At 46.7% G+C, this 13,677-nt stretch overlaps 1 long non-coding RNA gene across 1 annotated transcript; it reads left to right on the forward strand.

Moving 5' to 3' along the window:
- The first annotated feature begins 591 nt into the window (after window positions 1–591).
- On the forward strand, window positions 592–12,828 carry LOC141374398 (uncharacterized). The gene is made up of 3 exons (XR_012381235.1): window positions 592–731; window positions 10,645–10,774; window positions 12,618–12,828. It is a non-coding gene; the product is annotated as an uncharacterized lncRNA (long non-coding RNA).
- The last annotated feature ends 849 nt before the right edge of the window (window positions 12,829–13,677 follow it).

Genomic DNA, 13,677 nt, shown 5'->3' on the forward strand with positions numbered 1-13,677 from the left:
TGAAAGGCTGCCGGATCATATCTCGTAAGCGCCTGGGGCGACTGCCTAAGGTTCCCAAAGTCTAAGAATAATGTGGTTTCCCAAGAGGAAGAAAATACCATCCTCCCTCTTTCCCCACTCCCAGCCACCAGACACCCCGCTCCCAGGAGGCAAACACAAGCCAGACAGCCCCAAGAAAACAACTCCCCTAAGATGACAACATTTTCAATTTACAATCTGATTTTTTTTTCCTTAATATGTGTGTTGTGTGCTTTTCCCTTTGTCAAAAGAGCACAAGCCTTTCATTTTGCCTTTTATTTGTCTTGCTGCTGGTACAGTGAAAATGTATTGGCTTTTCAGTTAGTGATTACACATCATCACATACCCAATTTATAACACCATGCCCCAAAGAACAGACGTAATAAAGCAAGGGCAGGAAGTAGCAACCTTATAAAACAGAGCTGCCGACTCAAAGGTCTTTGCATGTGTGCAGGAAGGAAAACAGTGCCGACTCCAGGCCTGGGAACTTGTATTTTGCAAATGATCACAGGTGTTATGGACACAGGTCCAGTGAGTGGGTGGGACAGGAAGCGAAGAAATCAGGAGACCCAGTTTCCTGGCCCAAGGGCAGAAGACTACAGCTCCAGTGCTCTGCAGGGAAGAACAGTGTTAACTTCATAGCTGTGACTATCCCAATCAAACCAAACTGTCCAGGACCAGCCTCCTGAAGTTAAGGAATCCTTGGCTAGGAGGTCAGTCCACCTCTCTAATGGTTTGGAGTTTTATTTGGTTGTTCCAGGAGGTTCTATGGGCTTAGGGTCTTGAATAGGGCTTTTTGATGGGCTGGTGAGACCTCCCCAGGGGTTCTTCTCAGAGACCCCCAGACTGCAGGAAGAATCTACCTTAAAGACCCCAGTAAATACTTCCTTGGTTCCATGGCCTATCAGTTGTGTCTAATTTGATTCTTTTTTGATGAAGACAGTTAATGAAATATATAGCTATATGTAATTTATTTGCATGTCTGAAGTAGATCGGGAAGGACGCTTGTTTTTGGCCCAGAAGCCGTGGTCCCTCCACCCAGGGCTAACGAGGCTCACCTTGGCGCCATTCCTTCAGTGGTCTCTTCCCTTCACTCAGGGTGGCCTCAGACCTCACCTGCGGAACAAAGTGTGGCATCCAGTCTCCCTCTAGGCCCAGACTTGTCTGACGGAGGCAATTAGCCCTCAGGCCCAGAAGTCTGGTTCCCTACTAGAAACTGGGCACCAGGCTCCCTGGACACTAAGTCAGAGGAGACCACAGACCAAATGCCCTCCACACCTGCGTGCACACAGTTCTTTTCCTTCCTGGTCACCTCCAGAGTGAGCACCCCATCTTTTATCTCAGCCAGAGTCTGAGCCATTTCCCTCTGCTGCTCTAAGCTTGGGGTTCCCTGGGCACCTGTGTCTCTCCGTTCCTCCTCCCTCCTCCTTCCCCCCTTTCTCAGGAGACTGGGGAGGTCCTCATGTTCTTCCTCTCTAAAACGGGACCCCCTACACTTAGTCACATACTGTCACACACACCCACACCCATGCACATACATACTCATGCTCTCAGGCTCACTCACATAGACACACTCACTTCCCATATTCATGCTCACACCCACTCACACACACACACTCACTCACACACAATCACACATACAGACATAAAGCATCATATTCCAACCGTTCCATGCACGCTCATCTCAGAATTAACTGTACTACACTGTCTACTTCATTACTGTATAAATGCTTCCTGTGTGGCAATCACACATACCTCCCCCAAACTCTGCCCTGAAACTCCATGAAGTCAAGCCAAAGGCATATGGTTCCTCCATCCCTCCCTCATCCCACTGCTTTTAGCAAAGACCTGGTCTTAAGGCAAAAGTTCAGCAAATTTCTTAAATCACTGAGCTGAGGGAGGTCTTGGAGATCACCAAGTCTCCTATTTCCCCACTCCAAACTAGACACAGGGATGGGTGGATGGATGCATGGATGGGTGCATGGATGGATGAATGGGTGGGTGTGTGCATGCACTGACTGGTGCCTTCACTGACTGGCAGGATTGAAACAATAGTTTGTGGGCTCCAGAGTTATATTGGGGTTGTTACCCTATACTTGGTGTTTGGGTGGGGTACTGGGCTCCAGGGCCCTGCCCTGGACACCTTATTCCGGCCCCCAGCCAGAGGAAGTCATTGAAGTCACAGTAAGAATTCTGACCTGGCCTCAGACCAGCCTGGGTTCCATGGCTGTCTCTGTTACTCCCTTTGTGACCATTAGCAAGCTCCTCTAAACCTTGGTTCTCTTCCGCGTGAATTGGGAATATTAATAAGATCTATTTCATCGAGCTGCTGTGAGCCTTAAAAGAAATAAGGCGGGAAAAGCATTCCACACAAGGCCTGGCTTATAAGAAAGACCCAATACACAACCGTTGCCCGATGATTACCATCAGAGGTCCCAATAAGAAGGAGGGGTGGTTTTGAGTCCTGGACCTGCCATCAGTTACCCATGAATATCTCTTTATCCCTCTAAGCCGGTTGCCTTGCTTTGTTTGGGGGCTGGTGAAATGAAGATAATAAAATCTGCTTCGCTGGGCTGTTGTAAAAGGTAGATAAAATTTCAGTTGTGCAGCACCTAGTAGCTCTCCACGGTACGCACACCTAGCGCGGGAGGTACTGAGTCAAGGTTGTAATTGGCATTATCTGTCAAGCAGTGGCACTTGCCCGAGTGGTTTCTGAAGTCCCCGCCAGCTATTGTTGCCTCTGTCCCCGGTCGTCCCTCCCCTGCCCTGTGTCCCATGAAACCCAGCCAGGCCGTTCCAGGACCAAATCCTCAAAAATGCCCTCCCTGGCCAGGGTTGCAGGAAACAAGCTTCCTCTCTCTCTCCGAGATCTCAAAGCACTTTTAAAGTTTGTTACCATTCGCTTCTCCCACATTTTTACAAACCAGATCCCAGCTCGGCCCTGCATTGCAGAGCTGAAGTCCCATCCTCTACCACGACCTGGAGAAACAGCCACTGTTCTTCACACACCCGGAAGAAGGTGGGAGGGGCTGTGCCAAGGATCCCTTGGTGGCCACAGTCACAAACAAACTGGGGAGTGGTGGTCTAAGAGGTCCTTGACTCCAAAGGGTTCCAATGCCCTCAATCCACAGAGGGCAGGGGCTTGGGATTTGAGAACCAAGAATAAACGTCTGAGGAAAGTTCCAGAACAGACTCATGTCACACTTTGAGAATCTGAGTAAAGAGCTTATTCGTTTGTATTTTCATTTTAAACCTCTGTCTGATTATAAAAGTAATCATAGAAAATACCAAAAGGTAAAGGCAAATATAGGTGTAACTAGTATGCGTATGTGTGTGGGGGTGGGGGGTGTGTATGACTACTGTTAACTGTTCCCACTTGTTTATCTTAACATAGTTGAGATCAACCTGTATAAAACATTTTACATCTGTTTTCCAGCTAATGTTACATATTATTATACAATTAATTTCCCATATCATTAAAAGCTTCGTTAATGACATCACCTTTAATGACTCCATAAACACTCCCTCAGTTGGAGACCACTAATTTATTTAACCATTCTACTCTTGGCCATTTAGGTTGTAACCGCTTTCAAACCCAAACAAACTCTGAAGCACCTTGAGGTACCGTGCCCCCCCCCAGAGGTGAGGACCCTGCAGACTAGGGATCTCAGGTGCCTCCTCCCCCACCCCAGCTTCACAGTGGGGCCATGCTGTAATTACAGGATGAAGGGCGGGAAGCTGCCTCCAAGCCACCTCTTTGCCCACTTTTCCAGAATTACCATCTTAATGGCGAAAGAGCAGCACCGCGATTCTCATGGACATAATTCTAGTCAATAAGACAGGCGATCTAAATTGTAGGGGAATCAATTTTTACTAGAATTCTATAAAGTTTATTGAACGAAATACAGCCCATAAATCTTTTCTTTTATTTTTGTCTACCTTTGATCTGGACTATCTTAGTCCCAAACTCTTTTGATCGCAAGGATCAGAAACCACTCAAACGAGCTCAAATAAAAGGTTGGGGTTATTGCAAGGGTACACGGAGGCCCTGAGGAAAACCAGGAAGTATTGAATCAGACCTCAAGAAGGACAGGAACCAGGGATTTGCTCTCCAGCTCTCTTTAATAGCCCATGATTTCTCTTCTCGTCTCTGGGCGCCCCCACCCTCCCCCCTCCCTCCTGATTGGCTTCTCTGAGTTCCAGTTCCTTATACACTCAGCAAGTACATAGTCCCAAAATGGCTGCCCTTATCCCACCTCTACGTGGCCTTTCAGTACAACGTGCCCAGCATCAGCCCACAACGTCCTTCTCATCCCTGGTTCAGATTCCCCAAAGAAGGAATCTTATTGGCTGAGAAGAACCTTGTGTCCCAATCCACAGAAGCTGTTGATTGTTCTCTGGCCAGCCCATAGTCAGGCTACTCCTGGCTCCCATGTCAACATCTGGTCCAATCACTGGTGACAAGGGAAGAAGGGTCACATGAACCCTGCTCACTCAGCAAGACCTTGGGAGGACCATAGATCCCCTGACAAGGGCCAACAAGAAGCTCCTGTGTCTAATTCCTATACCAAGGACCATAAACCGAGTCAGAGATTTTATTTCCACAGAGGTTCTAGAAACGTAGTCTTCAGGAAACTGCCAACTAATGCTATCTCTTCCCATAATCAGGACAACAAATAACATGGTCCCTGGAAATCATAAGCCCTGGGTACCATTAAGTGAGCCTCTGATTGCAGTCAGGAGCCTTGATCCACCAGCAGGGTCTTCAGATCAGCCAAAACCTGTCTTACCTGCAAGCTCAGGGACATTCCACAAGCATCCTGGGATTGGACTGGGGGTGTCCTGACAGGCACGCTGGTATCTTGAGTCTTCCCCAGGATGCTCATCACACACCCCAAAGATTTCATAAGTCCCACCCAAAAAAAGGCATGAACAATAAGAGAAAGTGTTGATAGATTGAACTATGTTAAAATTAGAAACTTCTGTTTGTGATAATATAATAGTAAGAGAGTGAAAATGCAAGCCACAGAGGAGAAGGCATGTGCAATAAATATATCCAACAATATATTGCAGTTAAAATATAAGAAGAACTCTTACAGATTTTTCTCAGTGCAACAGAAAAATGACTAAAAGACTTAAACCAGCACTTCACAAAAGAGGATTTTTAAATGGCTTACAAATGTACAGAAATGTGCTTAACCTCAGCAGTCACCAAGGAAATGCGAACGAGAAAACACCATGAGACAGCACTGTGCTTCATCAGCAGGGCAAAAAGAAAAGACCGCCAGGACCTAGTGTGGGAAGACGGAAGAGGCAGAAGCTTGCGCACTGCTGGCGGGGGGGAGGAAGTTATATAAAACTCCATGACAATACCTATGAAAGCGGAGCCATATACTTTCTATAGGACTTGGCAATTCCACCCTTAGGTGTGTGCCAGACAGAGATCCAGGCAACAGAACACCAGGCAGAAGTGCCAAAAACTAGAAACGACCCAAATCTCCATCAGCAGCAGGTGGGCACATCGGGCTGTAATCGTACCGTGAAATAGTATATAGCAAAGCAAATAGACACACTACCGCGACCTGCGGCAACAGGGATGAATCTCAGGAGCCAAACAAACCAGACACCGAAAAAGTACATGTTGTATGATTTCGTTTTCTAAAGTACAACAACGGGCAAAACTAATCCATGGTGTTAGGAGACAGGATCATGGTCGTTTTGGAGGAGGAGCCTGGGGAGTGACAGGGAGAAGGCAAAGGGGTTTCTGGGCTTCTGGTGATACTCTAGTTCCTCATCTGGGTGGTGGTTACATGAGTGGGTTCCCGTTGGGATAGTTCATCAAGCTCTATTCTTATGCTCTGGGCAATTTTCTGAATGCATATTACACATCAATTTTTTTAAATATTCATTGTTTAAAAGGTAATTACTGTACAATGTGATACACGCAACTATCCCCAAACCTTATTGTCTTCCATACATGTATATGACTCCTGTGGACCAGAGAGGTTAAGTGATTTCCACAAAGTCACACAGGTAGTTAGTTAGTGGTGTGCAAGTCCACCCAGATTTTAAGATTCCAAGGTCAGTAGTCTTTCTATGATACTCTGATGCTTCCATCTATGTATCAAAGCCTCAACCCAACCCCCTTTCCTGGTAAGACTGATAACATATGCCTCCCACCTCACAGAAAGAAGAAACAATTGATACTCAAGACATCCTTTGAGCCATGAACTAACTTTGATGTAATGACAGCTCTCTAGTGGGCATTAGCCAAACTCAACACTCAATTCTTTTGCCTTGCGTATATGTCATTCCTGCAGCAACACCTCATCAAGAAGGCACCAAACCCAGGCGGCCCCCCTTCCAACAGCCTGCCCAGACAGCTCTTGTGCTGCTGACCTCATGTCTGATTATCGAGGCTTGGACCCCTGCCCCATAACTGCTCTTCCCAGAGCCACTGTCACTTTAAGGATCAGTTAGGTTCAACTTAAAACAAAAACAAAAGGAAGAAAGAGAGAGAGGAAAATGTAAAATTGCACTGAATCAAAAAAGGACAGAACGTCAACTCACTGGGTTGCACCTGGACTCCATGTACCTCTTGAGTTTGTGGTATCCCATGGGAAAAAAAGAACAGAGAGCTTTGTCCCAAGAAGAGTTTAACATCACAGAATTCATCGCGGTTGAAAGAGACTTTTAAAGTTCACCTTCTAAGAGCAGAGAATGATAAAGACGACACATGGAGAGCATTTTACAGGCTCTAAAGTCTTTTCACATGTCTGTCTTGATTCTCCGGGCAATCATTTCAGGGAAGGTATTATTATCCACCCCCTTCCCTGCTTTGAGAGACAAGGAAATCAAAACTCAGGCCATTTGCCCAGTGGCTAAGTGGTGGTCTCCTGATATTGGTCTCAGGTTGGTTGAGTCCAAATCCCAAGCTCTTTCCACCCCATCACACTCTGCCCCATAAACCACACCATGCTCTGTTGGAACACCTGAAATGTGTCATCAAGTTTCTCAAGAAACCTTGGAGCCAGAGAGCAATTGGGTTCCAAGACGGCCAACGGAAGGACACGTTAGCCCAAGTCTGGTTGCTTCCATGCTGAACATCGGTGGATTTTTGCAGAGCTGTCCATGCATCTGTAACACACTGTGCTTGGACAGAGTATCCGTCAATCAGCTCTCCCAGTCAGTAAGGTTTAACCCCTTCAGAGGACTTACCCAGTTTTTTGCGGCCTAGGTTTGCATTAAGAACATTGCAAAGTTAATGGAGAGCAAGTGGGCTCTGCATAAAGGATGCAACCCTAAGATCCTTTGTTACTTCTCTCCGTAGACACAAATGCTGCCCCCAGGATGCCAATATCTGCAACTAACAAAGGACCCCCTGTGCTCTTGAGTGAAGCCACAGGGCACATCAGTCGGAAGGCATGTTCCAGAAGATGGGCAGTGAGCACACACACCCCACAGGTCCAGGATGAAGGCCTGTCCAGAAAAGGGATGGGAAGGTCCCATGAATTCCCCGCTGCTCCCCCAGAGCACCTCAGAGCCCTGCCTCAGACCAGAAAATTCTCTGCCCAGATTTCTCCCAGCAGCAGAAAAGCAAAACCACCAGGAGCCCATTAAGAGTTCCCTCACCCCCCATCACCATGCACCCTCCAGAGCCAGGAGCCTACCCTGGGATGAGGGAGGCCTACAGTGTATTTATAATACGTGGGGTGTGGATCAATGCAAAAAACAATTGCTTTTTAACAGTGAGCTTTCTTGTTCACAGTCTAGCCCTAAACAACAACCAAGGTGAAAGAGACTGTTGTTTACACAGAGGAAGGGGGACTCAGAACACTCTCCCTTATGTTACAAAGCCGGCAGCCATAAAGAACATCCTGTTCCCAGGATTGCCTTTCGTGGCCCACACGGTCTGACTGCCCAGGACCAACTCTCTTCACTGGGCAAACTGGAGACAGGCAATGTTTTAAATATTGCTGCAGCTGCTGCTGGGCTGCCCCCATGACCCAGAAAAGAGGGCCTGCGGAGTCAGTGTGCTGGGCATGGCCGGCTGGCTGGAGGCAGGTCAGGCCAGGAGCCAAAACCCAAGTAGCCATTCACAGCCTTTCCCTCACTAAGTTTCCTGAAGTCCTGATTGTGCCCCAGAGGCCCCAGCTCTTCCTGGATGGAGCATGAACTCACCCAGCAGCCTGGGCATGCCACGGGCTTGGCAGAAGGGGCCCCGCTGAACTAGTGGGCCTGCTTCCGTGGCCAGGAGAACAGGGCCAGGCTGGCTTTCAAAGGAGCTTGGGTTCCAACCCTTTGAAAATCTTCCCTATAGCAAGGTGACCATGGGCTGGTGATTCCCCTGCCACCTCTGCCTCTGCAATCAAAAGGAAGGAAAATGCGGGCCTGGAAAAGTAGTTGCCATGGGCTACAGCCCAGCCCAAGACGGCAGACACCCAGACATCTGTCAGGAGCGAGTATTGACATCTATTGACTGTCTGCAGACAGAGGCTGCATCAGGAGCTCCAGGGGTGATTGACGATCAGCCAGCCGGCTGATCGTCGGTCACCCCCAAAGAAAGGCCCAGGAATACCACATTACCTGCACAGAACATTCTTCAAACCCTAGCCTGTGCCAGGGGCTTGAGCCTAAACCTTGCAGTCCTACCAGACACAACACAAATCCATCAGCCAACAGAACCACGTACCACCATCAAGCAGGGGTCCCCTGGTCCAGGGTTCTCAACCAAAGCCATGCCCACCCCCTCCTGGGCTATTTGGAAATTCCGGAGAGTAGAGTCTGGGTTGTCAGGGTACCTGAGGGATGTGACTGGCCTTTAAAGATTGTATTTATTTATTTGAGAGAGAGAGAGAATGAGAGAGAGCACGAGAGGGGAGAGGGTCAGAGGGAGAAGCAGACTCCCTGCTGAGCAGGGAGCCCGATGTGGGATTCGATCCCGGGACTCCGGGATCATGACCTGAGCCGAAGGCAGTCACTTAACCAACTGAGCCACCCAGGCGCCCGATGCAACTGGCCTTTAGAGAGTAAACACCAGGGACGCCAAGCCTCCGGCAACGTAGCAGACAATACCGCGCTAAGAATTGTCCTGCCCGGAATGCCGACACCTACCATCCCTCAGACCTAATTCACAGCCTGATCTGTCTTGTCTCCCTTGAATAAACATCACGTGGTGCCCTGTAGTTGGGGAGGCTCGCTGGGGCAGCCGTGGAGAGGCTGTTTCTTCAGGTGCAGTGCCAGTGGGCATGAGGAGCCGTGTGGTATAACGTCATACCGGGGGCCTCGGGGAGCCTTCAATGTTAGGTCCTGCCTGTGTGACCACGGTCAGCATCCCATCTGTATGTGTAGATAAGCACCTGCTCTTCCTTCATAGACTTGTTATGGAGGGGTCAGTGAGATAATGTGTTTACAGGACTGAGTTCAATAAGGATAGTGATGTTTACTATTTAAGAACTGTTAGCCCAAGAATCTAGATCTGAATTTGTCAGTAGCAGACCCAGTGTGGTCAAGTGGAATGAAGACTGATTGAACTTTAGAAAATCTATCAAACCCCAGATCTACTTTTTTACCTGTAATGTCTTAGGCCAATCAGTTGACCTCTTCAGAGCTCCATCTTTTCTCACCTGAGAAAGTTCTGGAATGTTCCTGAAATTAGGAACCAAGAGTGATTTACCTGCTGTAAGGAGCAGTATGAAGTATCCACCACACATTTCATCAATGGAGAAGCATCGAAAGCTAGACTATCACACCCATAGGTCGGGGTTCTCTCCTTCACTCAGGATGACATCATTTCCTCTGTGATTAAAAGTAATCAGTGCAAAAACCTACAGAAAGATGTTCAAGCTCACTAATAATAAATACAGAAAGGTGTTCAAGCTCACTAATAATAAAAGATGCATATTAAAATATCAAGAGACCATTTTTCATATAACATGTTGGCAAAGATTCAAAAGGTAGATGTTGCTCAGTGTTGGTGAGGGAAACAGGTTTCTTATATATAAACACTGTGGGCAGAAATATTAATTGATACAATATTTCTGGAAGACAATATAGCAAGACAAAACAAAAATTTTATATACGTATGCATATACACACACACACATATATAAAGGAAATAATTAGTACTTACAAAATACTGTACAAAATGTTTATTGCAGCATTCCCTCCAATGGATAAAAACTGGGGATAGTCTGAATGATCTTTAACTGGAGATTGGTTAAATAAATCATGCCATACCCATTTATTGGAATACAGGCAGTCATGACAAAACATAAAATAGAGCTATATGCAGTCTCATGGAAAAATGTTTAGATTAGATTATAAGTGGTAAATAGCCAATTATTGGACAGTAGTAACTATGGTACATTCCCCTTGTGGCAAAAAAAAAGGGGGGGGTGGTTTATAGCTATATTTCACAAGTCTGAAAGAAAACACACTAGATTCATTGGTTACCTAAGAGAAACAGACTAGGCACTGGGGACAGAAAAGATTTTCAATTTATATCTGGAGGTGCATTATATTTAGAGGTACATTCTACCTGAATGCCAAGCGGTCAAGGGTTAAAATTCAGGCCAAACCCTACACATAATTTTATATTTCAACTTTATCCCAACTTTGATTAAGACTACAGTGAAATTTCGAGGGCTCACATGGAGTACAGAAAGCCTGTTTCTGGACCATCAGCTTAGAGGGATGTCTGCCACCCTGTCGCTGCCCGTTCATGTCACCGAGGAGATGGCCACTTTCAAGCGAGGTAGGGGAGAAGCAACATGCTTTGAAGGTAGTGCCTCACTTTTCTCTTCTTCATTCTTCTCATATTCTCTATTATGTCTGCATCAAGAATCGTTGGTCATAGATGCTGTACGTGATTTTGGTGTGTTTCTTCCTTTTGAAACGTTAAGGTGGTAAAGCGACCATCCTGTCTCTTATTCATCCTCAAGAGATGTGCAGCCTTCGCAGATCAGGCTTTTTCTTGAAAGATTCGTGGCCTAAAGAGAAGTAAACATTTCCAAGTTAAAACTGTTCTGAAAGGTTGTTTTGTTTAATGTCATGAATGTTATTGCAACAAATAATTCTAAAAAATGAGACTTAATGACAATCTAATTATCTTCATCAACTGCTATCACAAATTACCATAGACTTAAACAGCAAACCTTTCTTTCTCACGGTTCCAGAGGCTGGAAGTCCTAGAGCGGGGGTTGCCAGCAGATCCCAGGTCTTAGAAGGGCCCTCCTCCTGGTTTGCCGACAGCCTCTCTTGCAGTGTCCTCACTCAGCACAAAGAGAGAGCTGGGTCACTCGTCCCTTACAAGGGGCGCTTGTCCCAACATGGGGCCCCACCCTGGTGACCCTAAGAACCTCACAGAGGCCTAACCTCTAAAAACCACCACACTGGGGGTCAGGGTCTCCATGTATGAATTTGGGGGAAATACAAACATTCAGGTCATAGCACTAACCTACTTTTTTGTCTTGTTATTTTTTACATTTTCATAAAATTGTTGGTTCCCGAAAAGGATATGAGGATATACTGGTTTTTTCCCAAAGTCGTCTAGCTAGCCTATTGTCTCCTACCCTGCACAGGAAGTATCAGCTCTTTCCCTATTTATTTAACTATTCAAAAGTTCATAAATTTGTGCATAAAATTAACAACTTCCATTCTCGTGGTTACTGTAGCACTTCGCTCTTACAATAATAAATGCACATTTGTACTTCAACTGATAGATAATATTTCAACATATAAAGTGCAAAAGGGATTCCCATTCCAAGTTATATCTAGAGGGCTTGCCTCTCTTTCAAAGCGAATGTGCAGCTATTAATAAATGTGAATGCCACGCCTTGTTCATAGCACTGCTATTGTTGTGATTAGATACGATGCAATCCCACAACCGTTGATCACACACAGGTTCAGGTATGCCAGAAATGATGTTGGAGTTGGCATCAACTACCCGGCCCTCCAAAGGCCAAACCCAAAGCTGACGCCAAGTATCAGATTTACCAAATACCAAGGCCGAAGTTGGCCTTGAGCGCATCTCAAACTTATTCTTATCTGCATCGTTTGATTTTCTTACAAGAAGCAAGTATTTGTTTTATGACTGAACAGATATTTCTCTTAAAATCAACTAGTTCCCCATCCCTGAAAAAAAAAAAAAGTATGGGTAGGTAGCAATATTGGATTGGACCTCCCAATAGTTCCCAACCTTTTTGAATAGTGGTTGTTGTTTGATTAGTATTTGGTTGTGGATACGATCTTCGGGCTTGCAGTCTCCCCTGAGATCACCACCACTCAGAAGTTCCTCACAGGGGCAGCTCTCTGCCCATCACCACTGTCCCTCACATCCCCCACCCCCAGTGCTGCAGAGGCAGCTGGCTCGGCCAGATCTAACAATGTCCAGCCCCTGCGCAAAATTTTCTAGGACTTCTCTCCACTGACGTAGAGACTAATCCTTAGGGCGACAGCATCTCCAAAAATATGGCCCCACCCTACGTTTCCCAGGCCCCCCTTCCCTCACAAACCATGCTCCCAACTCCCTGGACTCTGTTCCTCCTGCTGCCATCCCCTCAGCGCTGTCCCCAGTGAATTTGTACTTGTCCTTCAAGATCCCGGATCAACATCACCTCGTCCATGAAGTCCTCTTCTGCCATGTTCCAGCAGAATCCGTCTGTCCTCACGGCCAGCATGAACACAGTGCCCACCCCACTCATCTGCAGATTCCTGAAAACAGGGACCACATCATGGCCACCTTCAAGACCCAGCCTCCTGCACAGTGGTAGCAAATACATCCTTCCAGCAAACAGAAGGATCTCAGCAAATGTGGAGAGAAAGAATAAATGAATGAGCAGAGATAATTAATCCCAAGTCTTTGTGTGAATTTTACACCCACCCCTTCATATCAATATGAATGTTCTGAATAGGTTGCCAAAGCCAGAGGTGGAAATCACTGGGCCGTTGGTTTTCAAACCTTGTTCTCTGGAGACTGAGGGCTGCTGTGGGTGCCGGGAGAAGCAGAGTGCCCTCCTCACCCACTGTGCATAGAGCAGAACCTCTGGGCTCCTTACCTCCAGCTTCCTGGTGATGGTGGTTGGCAAGGAGGGAAATGTACTGCTGCCAGAAAGAGGCTGAGAACCACTCTTTGATGACCAGGCCCGATCTGAGAAGTTCACCTATAACGCGAGAATGTCATTGAAATAACAGGTATTGATTGGCTTGAGAGTGAAATTGGAGTTTCCTCTGAAATCAACTGTGTGTCCTTGGGCAACCTTCTGCCTCGGTCTCCCCACATATAAAGCAAGGCTACCAATGCCTGCCCGTGTGTGACTGTGAGCGGGGTATGGGGGAAAAGACCAGGTGTTAAAAATACAAAGCTTGTTTGGCGCCTGGGTGGCTCAGTCGGTTAAGCGTCTGTGACTTCGGCTCAGGTCATGATCTCGGGGTGGTGAGATTGAGCTCTGTGTCGGGCTCTGTGCTCAGCAGGGAGCCTGCTTCTCCCTCTGCCCCTCCCCCTGCTCATGCTCTCTCTCTCATACACATAAATAAAATCTTTTAAAAAAATATGAAGTTTGTAAAGGGCACTAACCTTAAGTTTACAGTGATGGGTTTAACTTCCTTATACCCTGGGTCATCTCCACTCAAACCAAGCTATTGAGCCATTCATTTCCA

This window comes from Callorhinus ursinus, unplaced genomic scaffold (assembly GCF_003265705.2).
Source record: "Callorhinus ursinus isolate GAN/ISIS: 27379988/994484 unplaced genomic scaffold, GSC_fseal_2.0 scaffold17, whole genome shotgun sequence".
Taxonomy (NCBI): domain Eukaryota; kingdom Metazoa; phylum Chordata; class Mammalia; order Carnivora; family Otariidae; genus Callorhinus; species Callorhinus ursinus.